The following is an 18,460-nucleotide window of genomic DNA, read 5'->3' as shown; positions in this document are numbered from 1 at the left end:
ACTGGATGCTAATCAAGGAACACTCATTGCCCCTAGAAGAGGGGACCCCAATAGCCTATATTTAGCTAGTTTTCAGAATCACTATTGACAAGAGTTTACTAAGATCTTTCACTCCTCCACTTTTCGAAAGAATTCAAGCAGCTTTTATGGTTATCCTGCCTTTGCCTAAACCTACAGAGTGGCTGGTTGCTTGTTTGTCTAGTTTTGGTTTTGAGACCTTATGATCAAGAATCTAGGCCACAGTGCTGTTGGGAGCTAGATTAGTACATTCATGGTTCCCAATAAATAAATCATGCCCCTGGGCATCTATACCCGTCTGAAGTCCAAAACCATATTGATTGTGAGCTTGGTCATATGAGCTCAATTATACTTTATTAGATATGCTTTTAATAAATGCCCAACTTATGGAGAGATGCCATCAATACAAAGCAGATAATTTAGTTTTATTATCCTGCACTACCTGGAATTTTTGTTTTCTATCTTCTGAGCATGCTGACCCATAAATGAAAGTGCACCTGGTTTGGTCCACATGCTTTGGTTCTGAGAAGCCCTTCTTTACCCATTTGTTTTATTCTGTAATACTTATAGTTGTAAATCTTTCTCATTTCTCCATTCTTTCTATACCTAGTTCTCTTATTTATAACACACGATTAGGAAACCCCAAATCTTGGCTGTTTTTTCAACATTCAACCTATGAATGCTCCATTTTAATACAGCAATATTGTGGATGAATTTTCCAAAGGCATCCCATAGATTTAGCTTATCTAAAGATCTTCCGACCTTGGTTATTGCCCCCAAAGAGATATCAGATTACTACAAAAAATTAATTTATGAGGTCGCATATGAATGAAGTTTTGAGGCCAGTGAGGTAGTTAAATGTGAAACCGTGTGGATTCATCCCGTTGTGCCTTAACTTATTGTGCATCACACTCCCTGTCTGTGAAAATGGGAATAACAATGTCACTCACAGATTTTATTATAAGGTTAAATAATATAACACATGTAAAACTTTAGATATTGTATATACATAGCATTAAATATATGTTATTATGAACAATGGGTAGGATTTGAAAAGGCAGGAAATGAATGTTAATTCTAGGCAAGGGTAAGCACATTAGCATAAAGGTGGGAAAGTCCGCAACATATGGAGAGACCAATCTGTATGAAGTAGAATTTATAGGGTGAGCAATAATAGCAAGCTAGAGTAGAATTATTAATTTTATCTTGGATTTGAAAAGTGTTGAACATTACTTTGGCATTCTAAATCTTTCTTTTCCAGAAAAATGTCATTTTAACTAGTCGAAAGATGTTAAGAACTTAGTCTAGAGAAGCAAATCATGGAGCACAAGTTTCATTATGTAATATGAAAAGGACTATCAGGTGGGAGAGATTTTTTTCTGTGTTTTTCAAGACAGCAAACCTAGAACTACCAGTTTAGTTTACAGGTAGGCATAGTTATCTTCCGAATAATAAATCATTTACTGCAAATGTATGTCTGTCAAGAGAAAAGGCTGCTACATATAATAATGAAATGCTGCTCACTAGGATCAGACCAGCAAAGACTGAGAGAAAAACAACAGGGACTATAGAAAGTATTAATATAGAATAGAAATTAGGATTTTATGTGTGTACATTAGCTTTGTTCATTTACCAAGAAAGGGGGTATATGATTTCATCAGGATTTGAAAAGGATCCATAGGTTAAAAAAGGTTAAGAACCATACAAATACAATATTGGACAGAGATGCCTTAATGAGACTGCTAAAGGTCCCAATGGCCAGTCAGTGTTCATAGAGAAACACATAAATGCTTCAACCTTGGCATAAAAACTGATTTTGTTATAGCATAACCTGATTTTCCTTAATTCCTCACTCTGGTGGTCTTCTCTCTCTATTTTGATACCTATTTCTGTGTTTGCTTCATGCACTTATAGTTTAATTCCCATCCTGATCAACTGAACTATCCTTGAGCATTTTCTTTTTGTGAGGTTTAACATTTATTTCCTGACTTTTTAACTTCACAATGGCTTTTAGACTGGAATGACTGAAAGCTTCCCTTCTGAACTTTTCTCCCAACCTCCCACACCCCCACACCTCAATACTTTTTTTTTAACCTAATCTTTTTATTGCTTTCAGTGACAGGTTTTACTTTGGTTGTCATCCTTTTGAAAGGGTATTTTTTCTAGGTCCAGCAATTGTTAAGTCATGAACCTGATCTGTAAGTCAAAGTCTGGGGAAAAATAAAAAGATTCTAAAACACAAAGCAAGGTTGGGGAGCAAACTGTGACTCTTTCATTTGAAAATTATCTTAACTTCGTAGCCAGGGACTTTTATTTTTATTTTATTCAGTTAATTTAAAGGGATAAAAAAAAAAAACAAGCTATAAATCCAAATCACAGTGTGATACACTGAATCAGGCAGACCCAGTGGTATATTTCTCCAAAGGCTACTGCATTAGGATTCTCCTAGGGTGTTAGCATGTCTATGATACTGTAAGTGACTCCTTAAACAACCCAGTTTCAGAACCAATGGGAATAGCTTCATAATCCATAATAAATTTGTAATCTTCTGTAACTCCTTTAGTGATCTGAAAGCATTCAGATCCTCATGCCCTTATATTCTTCCTGACCTTTAAAATCACAAATCTTTAGCTCATTCTTGTCGATTTAAGACAAGTCAGACGCGAGGCTGTCTCCTATGAGTCAGAGTGACAAACACTTTATCAAGGTTTAATTAGATTTTTCTTCTTGCAACCAGTGATTCAATATTCCTTTCATAAAGCAATACTGAAATAATTTGTCCACACAGGCTCAAGGGGGAAAGGAGTGGGTTACCTAAGCCATTCACTGACATTGTGGAATCAAAGAAAAACAGCTCAAAGATAGGGCTGAGAAGCTGATTTTATATGGAGTAGATAGTGTTTCATTTGCAACACAACATTTGCTATATAGATTCATGGCATTATGTTTTTATCTTGCAATAGTGATACTGCTGGCAGCTCAATCTGCTATTCCATTAGAACATCTCATAGGAATTCTAGAAATTATCTGCTGCCCATATAAAAACAGATAAAGCAAAGAAAAAAAATATTAAGGCTTATTTTTATCATTAAAACAGTACTGCTCCTCCAGAATCAAAGCTTTTATTTTATTTTATTTTTTAAAGATTTTATTTATTTATGTGACAGAGAGACAGCCAGCGAGAGAGGGAACACAGCAGGGGGAGTGGGAGAGGAAGAAGCAGGCTCCCAACAGAGGAGCCGGATGTGGGACTCAATCCCGGAATGCCGGGATCAGGCCCTGAGCTGAAGGCAGACACTTAACAACTGCGCTAGCCAGGCGCCTCAGAATCAAAGCTTTTAAACTTCTATCATGAGTAGTCTCAAAGAAAGCTGCTGTATAGGAGGAGCACGTTGAGGCACAAAGCAAAGAAATGTATACGAACAGTATCTTTTTTATGTTGACACATTCTATTCGGTTTAATATTTCCCTTCAAAGTCACAGAATAGCAAAGAGTCTTATTTTGTCCCCCATTCAGAATCAGTAGCTACAGTGCTCTTCCCTGAAAGTGGTAAAGACTGAAGATGGCTAAAGTCAAAGCCTCTAAGTTGCTTGGGGGAAGGGAGCCTAAGAGGGTATAGGAAGACAGAAATACACTTTTAGAGAAGGTTCATCCAATATGGACTACAGATCCTATGTAGCCAGTGGGGTTTTAGGAAAGAACCTTCTTGAGATAATGTGAGTAAAGAGAAAGTTTATCTTAATTAGCCATTAAGGTCTAGAAAAATACTGTTTAATGGAAATTTATGAGATGATGGAAGCGTTCTATTATTTGCACTATTCATAGTAGTGTCCATAAGCCAAGTGCAGCAATTGAGCACTTTGAAATATGACTAAAAAACCAAAAAACTAAATTTCAAAATTTATTTAATGTACTTAATTTAAATTTAAATAGTGACATTTGGTTAGTGCTTGTTATTGTACAGAACAGAGCTAAAACATACTAAACATACTTATAAAACTTTAGTTTGTGAAATTAGAGGGAAAAAGTTCTAGCAGTGTATGTAATTTAGGAATCTGATGAACCCACTTTCCACTGTATCCTTTACAAGTCAGTTTTATTGAATGTTTTGTGCCTTTAAGCATCACCTGCTTAGGGAATATTTGAAAGACTTTGATGCAGAGAGAGGCTTTTAAAATTTTATTTTAATGAAGTCAAATGATTGATAAAGGGAGATTGTTAATAAAACTGATTGACCTGTTTTCTAAGATCTCCTAATAAGTACACCCCTTCTCAACTCCAGGGTAGTGGTCATAGGAGAATTGGTGATTCTTATAGACCAGTTGCTGAACTGTCAGTTCTTTTAGTTGAACTTTTTATTGATATGTCAAAACAATACATTGAACACAAAACAGGAAAAAAATACAAAAAAAAGACTGGAATTCTAATTCAAACCAGTAATACAAACTGAAGACATACAAATAGATACTACATTTATTTCCACGTTAAAATACTATGAGCTCTGCAGAATCCCAAAAGGGAAGATTACATGATTAATAAAGACAGCCAGATTTTAATAAGAACTATGTTTTTGGTTTCTATAACAATTTTAGATGTGTCTGAGTATGACTCTGTTTCAAAAGAAAATATTTAAGTTCCTTCTTTACTTTCATTTTTTTCATTCCTTCCCCAATTATTTACTGAAAAACTAATGTTTAGTATGTGCCACGTGTGTGCTATATTGAAAGTGACCTATGCCTACCAAAGAGGTTCTGCACCCCTGATTATTCAAAAGTATTTTATTTCCACTGGTTCTATTAAAAAACAAAACACAAACAAACAAAAACTTCCCCCCCCAAAAAAAACCCTTCTACTTTGAGAAACAATAGGTGGTGAAATGATATAAACCTGGATTTGTAAGTATACTAAACTTCTTAAAAATAGTTAGTTGTTAAATGTTCTTATACCAACTATTTCAGTAATATCAAAAAGTATACATTTTTAAAACTAAATAGGATGAAGGCAAACTGGATACTCTAAATGAAATGGAAGATTCCTAGAAAGATTCAGCTTAGCGTGCCTGAATCATGAAGAAATAGAAAATCGGAATAGATCAATAGCTAGCAAGGAAGTTAAATCAATAATCAAAAACTTACCAAAGAAAAGTCCGGGAGAAAGGGCTTTATTGGTGAATTCTACCAATCATTTAAAGAAGTCAGTCTTTAGTTTGAGGCCAGTAATACCCTGATAACAAAGTCAGAAAAAGACGTTCAAGAAAACTACAAACCAATATCTCATAAATACCGATGCAAAAATCCTCAATAAAATACCATAACACTGAATCCAAAAGCATATAAATGCATTATAAACCATGAAAAGGGGGACTATTCCTGGAATGCAAGGATGGTTCAATATAGACAAATCAATAAATGTAACATGTCACATTAATAGAATGAAGAATAAAAACCATATGATCTCAATAGATGTGGAAAAAAGCATCTGACAAAATTCAATATCCATTCATGTTAGAAGCTCTCAACAAATGAGGAAGACAAGGAACGTAACTCAATGCAATAAAGGCCTTACATGACAAATCCACAGCTAACATCATACTTAAAGGTGAAAATCTGAAAGCTTTTCCTTCAAAGTCAGGAAGAAGACAAAATGCCCACTCCCACTACTTGTGTTTAACATATTATTGGAAGTCCTAGCCAGAGAAATTAGGCAAGAATAAGAAATAAAAGTTATCCAAATCAGAAAAAAAGAAGTTAAACTGTCTTTTTTAAGGTGACATCTTATATGTAGAAAACCCTAAAGACCACCAGAAACTTTTAAAACTAATAAATGAGTTTAGTGAATTGCAGGATACAAAATTAATATACAAAATAAGTCAATGTTTGTACACTAATAATACACTATTCAAAAAAGGAATTAAAAAAAAACAATGCTATATATAATAGCATCAAAAAGAATAAAATACTTAGGAAAAAATTTAACCAAGGAGGTAAAATATCTGTATACTGAAAACTATAAGACATTAATGAAAGAAACGGAAGAAGACACAAATAAATAGAAAGATATTATGTGTTCATAATTTGGAAGAATTCTATTGTTAAAATGCCCATACTACCTAAAGCAAGCTACATATTCAATGCAATTTAGCAAAATTCTGACAAAAATTTTCACAGAAATAGAAACAACAATCCTAAAATTCACATGGAACCACAAAAGATTATGAGTAACAAAAGGAATCTTGAGAAATAAGAACAAAGCTAGAGGCATCACACTTCCTGAATTCAAGCTATACTATAAAACAACAGTAAATAAAACAGTATGGTATTGGCATAAAAACAGACATAGATCAGTGGAACAGAATAGAAGGCCTAGAAATAAACCTACGCACATATGGTCAACTAATCTTTGAAAAGAGCATCAAGAACATGCAATGGGGAATGGATAGTCTCCACTAAATGGTGTTGGGAAAACTATATATTCACATGCAAAAAAATGAAACTGGACCCCGTCTTAGACTATTAAAAAAAATAACTTGAAATGGATTAAAGAATTAATGTAAAACCTGAAATCACAAAACTCCTAGAACAAAACAGAAAAAAATGTCTTGACATTGTTCTTGGCAATGATCTTTTGGATATAACACCAAAAGTATAAGGAACCAAAGCAAAAACAATTCAGTAGAACTATATCAAACTAAAAAGCTTTGCACAGCAAAAGAAACAACAAAATGAAAATGCAACCTACAGAATGGGAGACAATATTTGCAAACCATATATCCGATAAGGGGTTAATACCCAACATATGCAAGAAACACGTACAATTCAATAGCAAAATAACAAATAACCCAATGGAGCGTTGGGAAAAGGTCCTGAATAGATGTTTCTTTAATGAAGATACACAAATGGCCAATAGGTACATGAAAAGGTGCTTAACATCCCTAATTCTTAGGGAAACAAAAACCAAAACCACAATGAGATGTTACCTCACACCTCTTCCCAATGGCTATTATCAAAAAGAGAAGAGATAACAAGTGTTGGTAAGAGCACAGAGAAAAAGGAACCCTTGTATACTGTTGGTGGGAAAGTAAATTGGTGAAAACAGTATGGAGTTTCCATTAAGAAAAACAGTATGGAGTTTCCTCAGAAAATTAAAAATAGAACTATCAGGTGATCTAGCAATTCCACTTCTTAGTACAAAGAACTGAAATCACTATCTCAAAACAATACCTGCACTCCTATATTTGCTACGGTATTATTCAAAGCAAAGATATGGAAACAACAAAAATGTCCATCAATGGATTAGTAGATAAGGAAAATGTGATGCAACAGAATAGTATTCAAGCTTTAAAAAGGTGGGAATTTTGCCATTTGTGACAACATGGATCAACTGGAGGACATTATGCTAAATGAAATAAGCCAGACTTAGAATGCAAATACTACATGATACAACTTATATGTGAAATCTAAAAAAAGTAAAACTCATAGAACCAGAGAACAGAATGCTGGTTGCCAGGGGCTAGAGGGTTTGAGAAATAGAAAGATATTGTTCCAAGTGTAGCAATTTTCAGTTATTAGATAAATACATTCTGGAAAATCTAATGCACAACAGGTTAATTGTAGTTAATAATACTATATTATACATATAGTATACTTATGTATCTACTTATACATATTGAATACTTATAATTTGCCAAGAGTATATATCTTGTGCTATGGACTTTATTAATGTATCAATATTGGTTCATTAATTGTGATGAATAGGCCACACTAATGTAGGATGTGAAAGCAGAGGAAACTGGATATGGGGTATATGGGAATTCTCTATACTGTTTTTGTAATTTTTCTATAAATCTAAATCTCTCCAAAATTTAAATATTTATTATTTCTAAAATGTATCAAATTATATAATTTGAGTATATGCAGTTTATTGTAGGTTATTTATGCCATAACAAGTTGATAAAAAAAGTACTCAACAAAGAAGTCAAGACAAATAAAGAATTTAAATTAAAGAAAGTAGGGGTGCCTGTCTGGCTCAGTTGGTAGAGCATGCAACTTGATCTTGGGGTTGTAAGTTCAAGCCCCATGTTGGGTGTAGAGATGATTTAAAAATAAAATAAAAAAAATTTTTAGAGTTATTTATTTATGATAAATCATATATATGTAAAAACCCTAAACAAAATGTTAGTAAATGAACCATCAGCATAATTTAAAATTGTTTATAATAAGTACATATAATAACTTATAATTATTTATAATAATTTATATTGCTGGTTTATTTATATGGGAGAAGGCAGGTATTACATTTTAAAAATATTTCTTTATTTTAAAGAGATAGAAAGAGAAAGCACAAGTGGGAGGAGCAGAGGGAGAGAGGGAGAGAGAATCACAAGCAGACTCCATGCTGAGCACCGAGCCCAACTTGGGGCTCAATACCCTGATCTTGAGATCATGACCTTGAGATCACAACCTGAGCTGAAATGAAGAGTTGAGCACTTAACCGACTGCGCCATGCACGTGCCCCAAGGTGATACATTTTAAAATGGATTAACAGCTTTATTAGGATGAGTGGTAGACATTTTAAAAAGCATTTTAGACAATACTAAAGATAGAGATTTGATGAAATGGAGAACTAGCTAAAGAAATTAATAAGGATACAACAAAGAGCAGTCAAGAGATTAAAAATAAAGGGGCGCCGGGGTGGCACAGCGGTTAAGCGTCTGCCTTCGGCTCAGGGCTGATCCCGGCGTTACGGGATCGAGCCCCACATCAGGCTCCTCCGCTATGAGCGTGCTTCTTCCTCTCCCACTCCCCCTCCTTGTGTTTCCTCTCTCGCTGGCTGTCTCTATCTCTGTCAAATAAATAAAATCTTAAAAAAAAAGAGAGAGATTAAAAATAAAGAACTCAAGAGACATGGAAGATAAAATAAGAAGGTCTAATATTTATTTCTTCAAAAAGAATATATAGGTAAGAAAGATGCATCATTTAAAGAATTTATTAGCATAATGTGTTTTAGAGCAATCTCTTGTGAGTTTCTTTAGCTCAATAACAAAATTGGTTTTCTATATGTTTACAAGTGAAAGGAAAACTCAGGGATATACTGATCCAATTGTTAGGTTAATGTTGAGAGACAAGTGATGCCTGTGGGACCTAACAAACCCTGAGTGACACAAATATCTCTATGCAAACTAAAGCAACCACGTTCTTTTATTTGCACTTGGGAAAAACATACTAGGAAATAATGTGAATAATTGGATAAGATGAAGGAAACTAATGTTAATCTATCAGTTTTTCTATTAAATAAAACACATATTTACCAGATAGCTTAAATGCACCTTATAAATTCTCATCTTAGATAAGATATAATAATGGCATTTTAATAAATAAATATTAAATATCATATCTAGCATTTCTACTCCTAAGTTTTATTATAATAATTTCTTTGAAGTATATTAAAGAACATTTACTTCAGTGTTTAATTCATAATTTTCTCATAGTGAATTAGACACTTTCAGAGAAAGAAGGAAGCAACATTCTACTTGAGAACAACTTTTATCATGTATTTACCCAGAGAAAATAAAATAAACTTTGTCAGCATCCAAAAGTTATAGTGCATAAAAAGGAATGTTTTGTTTGTTTTGTTTGTTTTGTTTTGCTTTGTTTTGAAAAGCCATTAGCTACATTAGGGTAGGAAACAAATCCAGTGGAACTGCAGTAGGATGAAGAAGATTAACAAAAGGGCTTTTAGTTGTTAAGTGTCAGAAGTGAAGTTATAGTATTTGTTTAATGAACTAGGGATGGTCTTGAGCAACTGAAAAAAGTAAAACCAATCTCATTCTCACCTGAGAATTTTCAGTGTTTCAGTTAGAAACAAGCAGCAGTAAATGAACACAAGATATTCTCAGGGAGAAGACACATACACACACACACAATCAACGGAAAGATTATCCCTATTTGGTGTTTAACACAACAGTGATCTGTAATAACATCAAATATACAGTACTACTCATTCATTGAGGTTAGCAGCAGACTCTTCAGTAAGTCTAAAATATAATCTCGTTCCTTAGAGTAAAGGTTTCAAAACCTCTGCTCCATGATCATGGAATTTATTTGTAATTCTGTCCATGGTACATTTTTTTGGAAATTCACATTGTATTTGTTAAACACATATCTGTGTGTTCGTAAGAGAGGAGGTGGGTTAGGGTGGGGGAGTGTATCACTAATATAGAAGACTTAGTAATTTAGATAAAAAATACATATTAGAAGTGCATCATACTATTTGTTAATTTCACATATTACTTTGTCAACAGTAATGTCTACTAGTAGAAACAAGGCAAATTGAAAATGAGCATTTTCAATTATTTTGAATCTTGTTTTCTCTCAGAATTTAATACGTTTTCAAGAGCAAACAACCGACACTCTCACATTTTCGTTTCCTGTTGAGTTCTCATTTTTGATTCCCCAAAGGTGAGATAGAGGAAGAATTGCACTTCAGTTGAAAACACAGATATCAGGAAAAAACATATATTTCCTGCTTAAGAGTCCTTATTCTCTAAGTACTTAGAAATGCTTTCATTTATTTTGAGTTGTCAAGCCCAATAACCTTTTGATTTCATTAAATATAATGCTGATTTACATTTTAGATGAATGAATTTGAAATTACTAACATGTCAGAATAAGCTGTCAGGGTAAACGACTTTGGTTACATACATTAAAACTGCTTTTTAATTTAAGCAACACTTAATTGTGATACTCATTAGAACGTGAAGTGAAACAACAGAAAACCTATGAGCCTTCCCAATTAAACTAAAAGCTTAATAGAGTTTTGTTATTAAATGTTTTTCATATTTGACATTTCAGGTAAATACATACACATTTAATTACATAAATCATTTTTTATTCACTCAGTAAAAGCAACAAGCAAACAAGAAAAAATCTAAGAGACTAATATGTTCTATGAAGAAAAATGAAAGCCATGTAACAGAAAAACAAGTGGGATGACCTTTTATTCAGGTAATGAGATAAAGTCACTCTAAGGAACTGAAATTGAGTCAAAACTCAATAAAGTGAGGGGCAAGCCATGCAGATTCTGAAGAAAGAGCATGATAGCTCTTGAAACCTGGGAGTTCACTGTGTGTTCGAGGGCAAGGAAACAGGGTGCCTGATGCACACTAAGAAAAGGTGAAGTTGGTAAAAAGTGTGATTGGAGAGGTAGCCAGGGGATGGACCTAGTTGGATTTTATAGGCATTAGTAAAGAATTTAGATTCTATTTTAAGTGTGATGGCAAGTACTGGATAAGTTCTAGAGTATGGTTGCAGACAGACTTGGAGAACCACCAAGCTTAATCCTTCAGCCCTTAGCTAAAGAAAGATAGATTAGGCAGCTAGGTAAAAAGCATAACTTGAGAAATGACAAATTTGTTCATACCTGAAGATTATATACTGTCCCTAGCAAATATATTTCTATCTTTAATATTGAAATGATGACTCTGGCGCAGGTGAATGGACAAAGGTAAATCCTACAAGATTATATGCTAGACTGCTCCAACATCATGTATATATAGGCCTGATTGGAGATAGTTAAATTTCCAGGTGGTGTATTATGATTCTAACTCATTCACTAAAACTTCAAATTTTAACTTAGCAAAAATTTCTATGGCCCTAAAGCCCAGTTAGATCTCTTGTGCTATGATTTGATTCTTTACTGTGAATCCTGACTCTACTGACTTCTCCGTGAATCATTTAGGTAAGCAAATCTTGTTTAACTTAGCTAAATTATGTCTATGTCTGGTCTATCCATCAGTATGTACTTACTACTCACACTTGATGCAGTCACCCAGCAAGAAGCCATTAGAAGATAGTAAGCTGGGAAGAAACATAATCTGAGTCATGTTTAAAAAGATTGTACAACAAATACCAAGAAAAGAGTAAGAGTAGAAGCATGGACACAAGTAAAGGCTTTACTGTAAAATAATGACAAGAAATAATAAAGTCTAGATAAAAGTGTCAGTGGACGGAGTGAGGATGAGAAGTCATCAGATTCAGGATATGTTTTGAAGGTAGAATCAAAGTATTTTCTTTCTCTTTATTTAAAGATTTTATTTATTTATTTATTTGAGAGAGAGAGAAATAGGAGGAGGAGGAGCAGAGGCTTGATCTTACAACCCCAAGCAGAAATCAAGAGTTGGACGCTTAAATGACTGAGCTACCCAGCGCCCTGAACCAAAGTATTTTGGTATGATCAATATGGAGTATAAGTATAAAAGAGCAGTAAAGAATAACTCCAAGGTTTTTGGCTTAAACACCTGGGTGATAGGCTTTATAGATCTTCCTCAACTTACAATGGGAATGTGTCCCAATAAACCCATCATGAGTTAAAAATATTTCAAGTGGAAATACGTTTAATACAATTAATACACCCAACCTACCTCAGATTACAACTTAGCTTAGCCAACCTCAAACATCCTCAGAACACTTAATGTTAGCTAACAGTTGGGCAAAATCATCTAATACAGAGCCTACTTTATAATAAAGAGTTGACTATCTCATATAATTTATTAAATACTGTCCTGAAAATGAAAAACAGAATGGTTGTATGGATACAGAATAGTTGTAGGTGTATCAGTGATCACAAGACTGACTGAGAGCTGTGGCTCACTGCTGCATCATAATATGATTATGAGGGAGTATCATACTAAATATCACTAGCCCAGAAAAAGGTCAAAATTCAAAATTTGAAGTATAATTTTTACTGTATGAGTATTGTTTTCACATCCTTGGTAAAGTCGAAAAATAGTTAATTTGAACCATCAAAAGTTGGGGACTATCTGTGCTATTTACTAAAATGCAGTACACCAATGGAGGAGTGGGTTTGATTAATCAAAAGTTAAGTTTAGGACATTTTATGTTTGAGGTTCCTAGTAAGATCTAAGTAGAACTCTTAATAAGTCAGTTGGACATGGAAGTCTATTTCAGGGGAAAAAGCTGAAACTGGAATTGTAAATTTGCGTGTCATTATTTTCTATATGGTAAACTAAAGTTGTGATACAGTTGTGACTATCAAAGTAGGAGAAAAAATATTCCTCAACTGGAAGTGTGGGTATTCCAACTTTTTGAGATGGGAAAAGGATTATCCAGTAAAAATAATGGAGAAGGAATGACCAGAGAGTTTAAAAGAAAAAAAAAAAAGTAAAGAAGTAAGACAAAACAAAATAAAACACATACACCAATATGTGTAAATTGACTAAGATAGTGAGAATTGGCCACTGAATATCTCACTGTGGAGGTCATTGGTGACACTGACTAGAGAAGTTTCACTAGGGTCAAACTGGGTGGTCTTCAGGAAAGGAAAGATAATGAGAAAATCAGTGCACTATATTAAATTTTTTCTATAACCTGAAACCAAATGCAATTCTGAGTATTGCTGAGAGCAATTGCCTGAGATGGGGGAGGGGAAGAGTGGTTAATAAAGAGAGGAGATAGGGAAAATATACTCTCTAAGGAAATGTAATATGTGTCTTAAGGGCAACCTTAAGCTTTGTGGTCATTTTTTAGAGTGAGATTGTTCAGATTAGTAGTGCACTTTTTTCCCCCAATCCTGTCCAGCCGCCCTGGTGCAAACTGAGCAAAAACAGATATTAGGATTTATGGTTTAGCTAGTTCTATCAAAGAAAGCAAGAAAAAGGTAAGGAGATTGAGGATAGATACAGAATTGATTTTGATAACAGCCCAAAGAATCTAATCTTGGTAATAAGGGGAGTAACTACCAAAGTAGGGAGATCAACAGTGAATTATTGGTTTCAGTGGATAGAGATAATGGTGGACTCCAAGAATTTGAAGAGTTGGGGTTCTTGAAGAGTTTCTATTTTAAAATGAAAATATGAGGCAGACACTGGAAAATTTTTAATTCAGATTTTGGAAGTGGTCCAGATATTGGTAATGATAATGTCTGGAGGGAATGATAATGGAAATGGGTGATTAAGGTAAAGTATAGGACAAAACTACTGGAGGTGAGGTAAGTACAAAACTAAAATTAGAAAGTGTTGCATACATTGCTTACATATTGATATCACTAAGAATACTAATATAAGTACTGACCAAAGAAAGGTAAAAAACAAGGTGATAAAACAGCAATGATATTTGTATAAGTGTTTACAACTATTAGGGGAAATATTCACATATCCTTCTGATACATTTTAAACAGATTTTTTGTTCATTTGTTTGCTGAGGGATGAAACTTATCCCAACTCCTGGACCAATGCTACTTGGAGTCTGAGCAAAAGACTACTGGAGAGCACTTCTGGGGAAGAAGCGTCCATAGGTACTATATAGATTTCAGTTAGAACAAGAAATGGAAAGAACATTGAGACACATGGAGGATACAGGGAATTTTTTCTGCTTAATGGTCACGCTGAAACAGTTCACATTCTGAGAGAATGAGTTACTTCACTGGATGTACACAGTATTGTGTCTTTAAGAATTCAAATGATTAAGGAAGAAATGATTGGGCTGAATTACTTAGAACACTGACATAAATGAAGACACACAGAGGATCTGGATTAATTTTGATGGCTTCTTATGGGGATATGATGCTTAGTTCCAGTTATGGTCTCCTGTGGAGTGATATTTTGGAAAGTTTGTAGTTCTGGGACAGGGAGGATTGTGGGTCAGAGGAAGTGGTGGTTTCACCATATGCATGGGGGATTTTCAGATCACCCAACCTTTGATCCTGATGTGAGTAATGTCAAAGCTGGGACGAGGTTGTTTCAACAGGAGCATAGGTACTCTCTGGGACATTTGTAATTCCAAATTGGACTCCACCTCTCAAAAAAAATGCCTCTGCTCATTTATGTTAGACATCAGGCTTTAAAAGCTCATTAGTTCATGTTCCTCCATTTTGTAAGAGAAAAGGAAAGAGCTTTGACTCATCATTAGGTAGAATTACAGCAAGGGGAGGAAGCCCTCATGATGAATTAGATTTTTGGTGGATTGTCTTAAAAAAAAAAGTTATCTTTGTCTTCTCCTGTGAATGGAAGAATATAAATGGAAAGGAAAACACAATGCCCTAGAAGCCAATATTGAAATGGTAAGAAGTAATCAGTATTAATGAAAACTTAAGTAAGATGTCATTTCAAAATGCCAGTTGGATTTAGTAACAGTAAAAAAAATTTAGACTATTTAAGAATTCCAGAGAATGATATTCTTGTGTGATATTCCATGAAAAATGCTTTCTGTGCCCAATTCTTTTAGGAACACTTTACCTAATGTATGAATATCCTGTATTCAGACAGTTTAAGTTATCGTAATTAAGTATCTGAGAATGCTTGCCATAAAGGAGTGCATTTGCCTTTGTTTAACCACAAGCTTCCTAATGTAGTTGATTGTAAATCTGTATTTGCATGTGTGTGTTCACATGTATGTGTGTGAGTGAATACTTAGGGAAGTTCTGCAGAGATATTGCTCCAATGATTAAATACTGGGAAATATTGATCTAGGAGGTTGTTGTTCCTCTACCTACAACCAAAATTCAAATATATGGTAGGTGATGTACTTATATGAAGTCATCGAAGAAAAATGTAGTTCAAAAAGTAAGCTCAGTAAACCTGAATTTTCTGTTTGAGAGGACACTGCTAACTGATATCTGATAATTTAGTCACCTGACCAAATTATGAAATACTATACATAAATATTTATGTGAAGTTAAGACTTTTAAAATGAAGAACATTAACATTACTTTTGGAGTAAAGATAAGTGTATGATGTCTCTTGATAATATATGCAGAATTATGTTAGATTCTAGTTTCCAAGTTTCTAGCCTTTTGCATGCAAGGTTATTGAAATCATCAGCATACACTTTTTGCCTTTTTCTATTGCTGGGTACTGGGAAATAAAGTCATTGGTTTTTGAATGGTCCACTAATCATAAAATGTACCTATTAATGTAGATATATTTTTTACTTTACTTTTGAAAGTTGTTTTTCTTTTGAGACCAAAATAAGATCTCAAATAAAGCAAAGCGAGATATAATTTTATACATCAGTGATACCTATCACTTGGGAATGCAAATCCCTTTGCATTTCCTTCAAACAAAAATAATCAAACTTTTTATTTAGGCCACCCATTGGAAAATTCTCATAATGGTATCTTTTATCTAGGGATGTAAATGATAGGATAATATCCACTTATAATAATGACTTTCAACAAGACAACATTCACAAAACTTAATGGCTCAAACAACCATTAATGTATAATTTCGGCAAGCAAATATATGGCATCAGAAGAATAAGTATATAGAAATTACCCAATATAACTATCCCATGTACACTGCAGAAGACAAAGCAAGGATTAGGCTTTCAACACTATAAAGCATACACAAAAGCACAATATAGTGAAATCAAAGAAAATAGTATAAAAATAAACATTAGAAATGATGATGTGTTTTGTAATTGTGTAGACATTTCAAGTGGCAAAATTTGAATACACACACAATACACATACATTTACTACTAAAATTTTTAAACTAAAATGACAAAAACATTACATTATAAGACTTCTAAATGTGTGTGGTGAATCTGTCAAGGTTAGTCGGTTCATATTCAGTTAGATAGCCCTTGATCTTACCATATTATAAATGTATCAAACTTACATAATTACATCAATTTGTCACATTTATGAATAAGTGATCTCCATGGTGTATACTACACGGTGGTTACTCAGAGGAATCATAACTTGCATCTAGGTTAAGTTAAATGTAATATTATTAACTAGAGACAAGAACTTAGTAATGTTTCAAGTCATTTAATATTTACTCTTTTGTGTTGGCTTTCAAGTTAAGTATGAGAGCAAAACTGCACCACATTTTATACAAAAAATCTATCAACTGTGCTCCTATTCACTAGCAATTCAACTATAGCTCATTGCACGAACTACTCATAGGCTTGGCATCATGTTATCTATCAGTGTAAAAAAGTAAGATATGAGAAAACAGATATTCTGTGCTCCAACTTCTCTTAAGTTTTATATTTCTCAAGGACACAATCATTGAGAGCTAAATGTATATGGCAATCGATAACTTTTACGTCCCTTTTATCCTTTTTCCTTACTACTCAGAAGTTTATATTTAGTCAATATTAAGCAAAATACAGTAACAGTATTTGTCAGAATTAATGTTGAGAAATGTGTTATTTAAAAAATTTCATATTAAGTTCAGTTTAACAGCTTTCAAAACAAAATATGAATATTGAGAAAATCAACAGGAAAAAATGCTGTTTTTATCTAACATGAGTCAAAATAAGCATTCTTGATTTAATATGAAGAGCTATAAAACAAACTACAATTGCTTGCTAATAATATCTATATTAATATATAACATATTTATATAATTATACATTATATAATTGATCATCATTCTTGACTATCTATATTAGTATCCATGTATGATATAAAATATAATTTGTTAAAATTGAGGTATTTTTCTCCTAAATTATCTGCCCAAATACTGTCACTCTGAAATGAAGAGATCTCTTTATTAAAGTAGGTCTTATAATGTAATAACAATTTTTTCTCATATGACAATTTTTCCCTCAGGTGCTCAAAATCCACAAATCCTATTGTGTTGTCAACACCTGTAGGTAGGAGAGAATGCTGTCTGAACACAAACTCCACATTAAAGATTTATGTCTAAAAATACAAAGAGACAAACTGATACAAAATACGCAGTTTTGCTGATAAAGTGTCTGCTCCCTGCCATCACTCTTCGATGGTGTGATTGATTTGAGGAACTTGATTATTGCCTCCAGTGCTGAGTAAATGATCAAGCACAACTGCCTTTATTTCCACAGTTCACATTGAAAGTCGAATGGTCACCTGCTGCAGTCAAAAGCACTCATTCTAGTACCCTCTACTTTTTCCTACAATGTATCTACTTTAATTATTTGTAAACATATTTCAAGTGTTTTAGAAGTCCTAATCATTTAGATTTATTTGGAAAGTAAATCAGAAAACTGCTATAGTGGCATTTTCATCTTTTAACCATTTCTTAGACTGGGGAATTCAGCAAATAAATAGAGAATCACGAGGCCGGAAGTGACTTTGAGGAGTCCTTGGTTTCCTCTGCCTATTCCACATTGAACTATTGGAAATAGACAAGACAATTAATAATTCCTTTTAAAATAAATTGGGGCCACAATAGGAAACAAATAATAGAAAAAACCCAAAATTAGTCAGATCAGAGAAAGGAGTAAAAGTACAACTCCTGAGCAAAATAGGACACTGTCAAAGGGCTCAACTTTTCATCATCAAAACACAGTCACTAATTTATATTTCAGGTTCAAGTGTAACATACATTTTATATTTCCTTTCCAGATATTTAAAGTTAGAACACTCATTTCTATCTATGGAGTTTGAAAAGAAGTTACACATTTACACTCCAATGTTTATGAATCAATGAAAGTG

This window comes from Ailuropoda melanoleuca, chromosome 3, assembly GCF_002007445.2.
Source record: "Ailuropoda melanoleuca isolate Jingjing chromosome 3, ASM200744v2, whole genome shotgun sequence".
Lineage (NCBI taxonomy): Eukaryota > Metazoa > Chordata > Mammalia > Carnivora > Ursidae > Ailuropoda > Ailuropoda melanoleuca.
The sequence above is the reverse complement of the archived record's forward strand: the minus strand, read 5'-3'. Positions refer to the sequence as shown.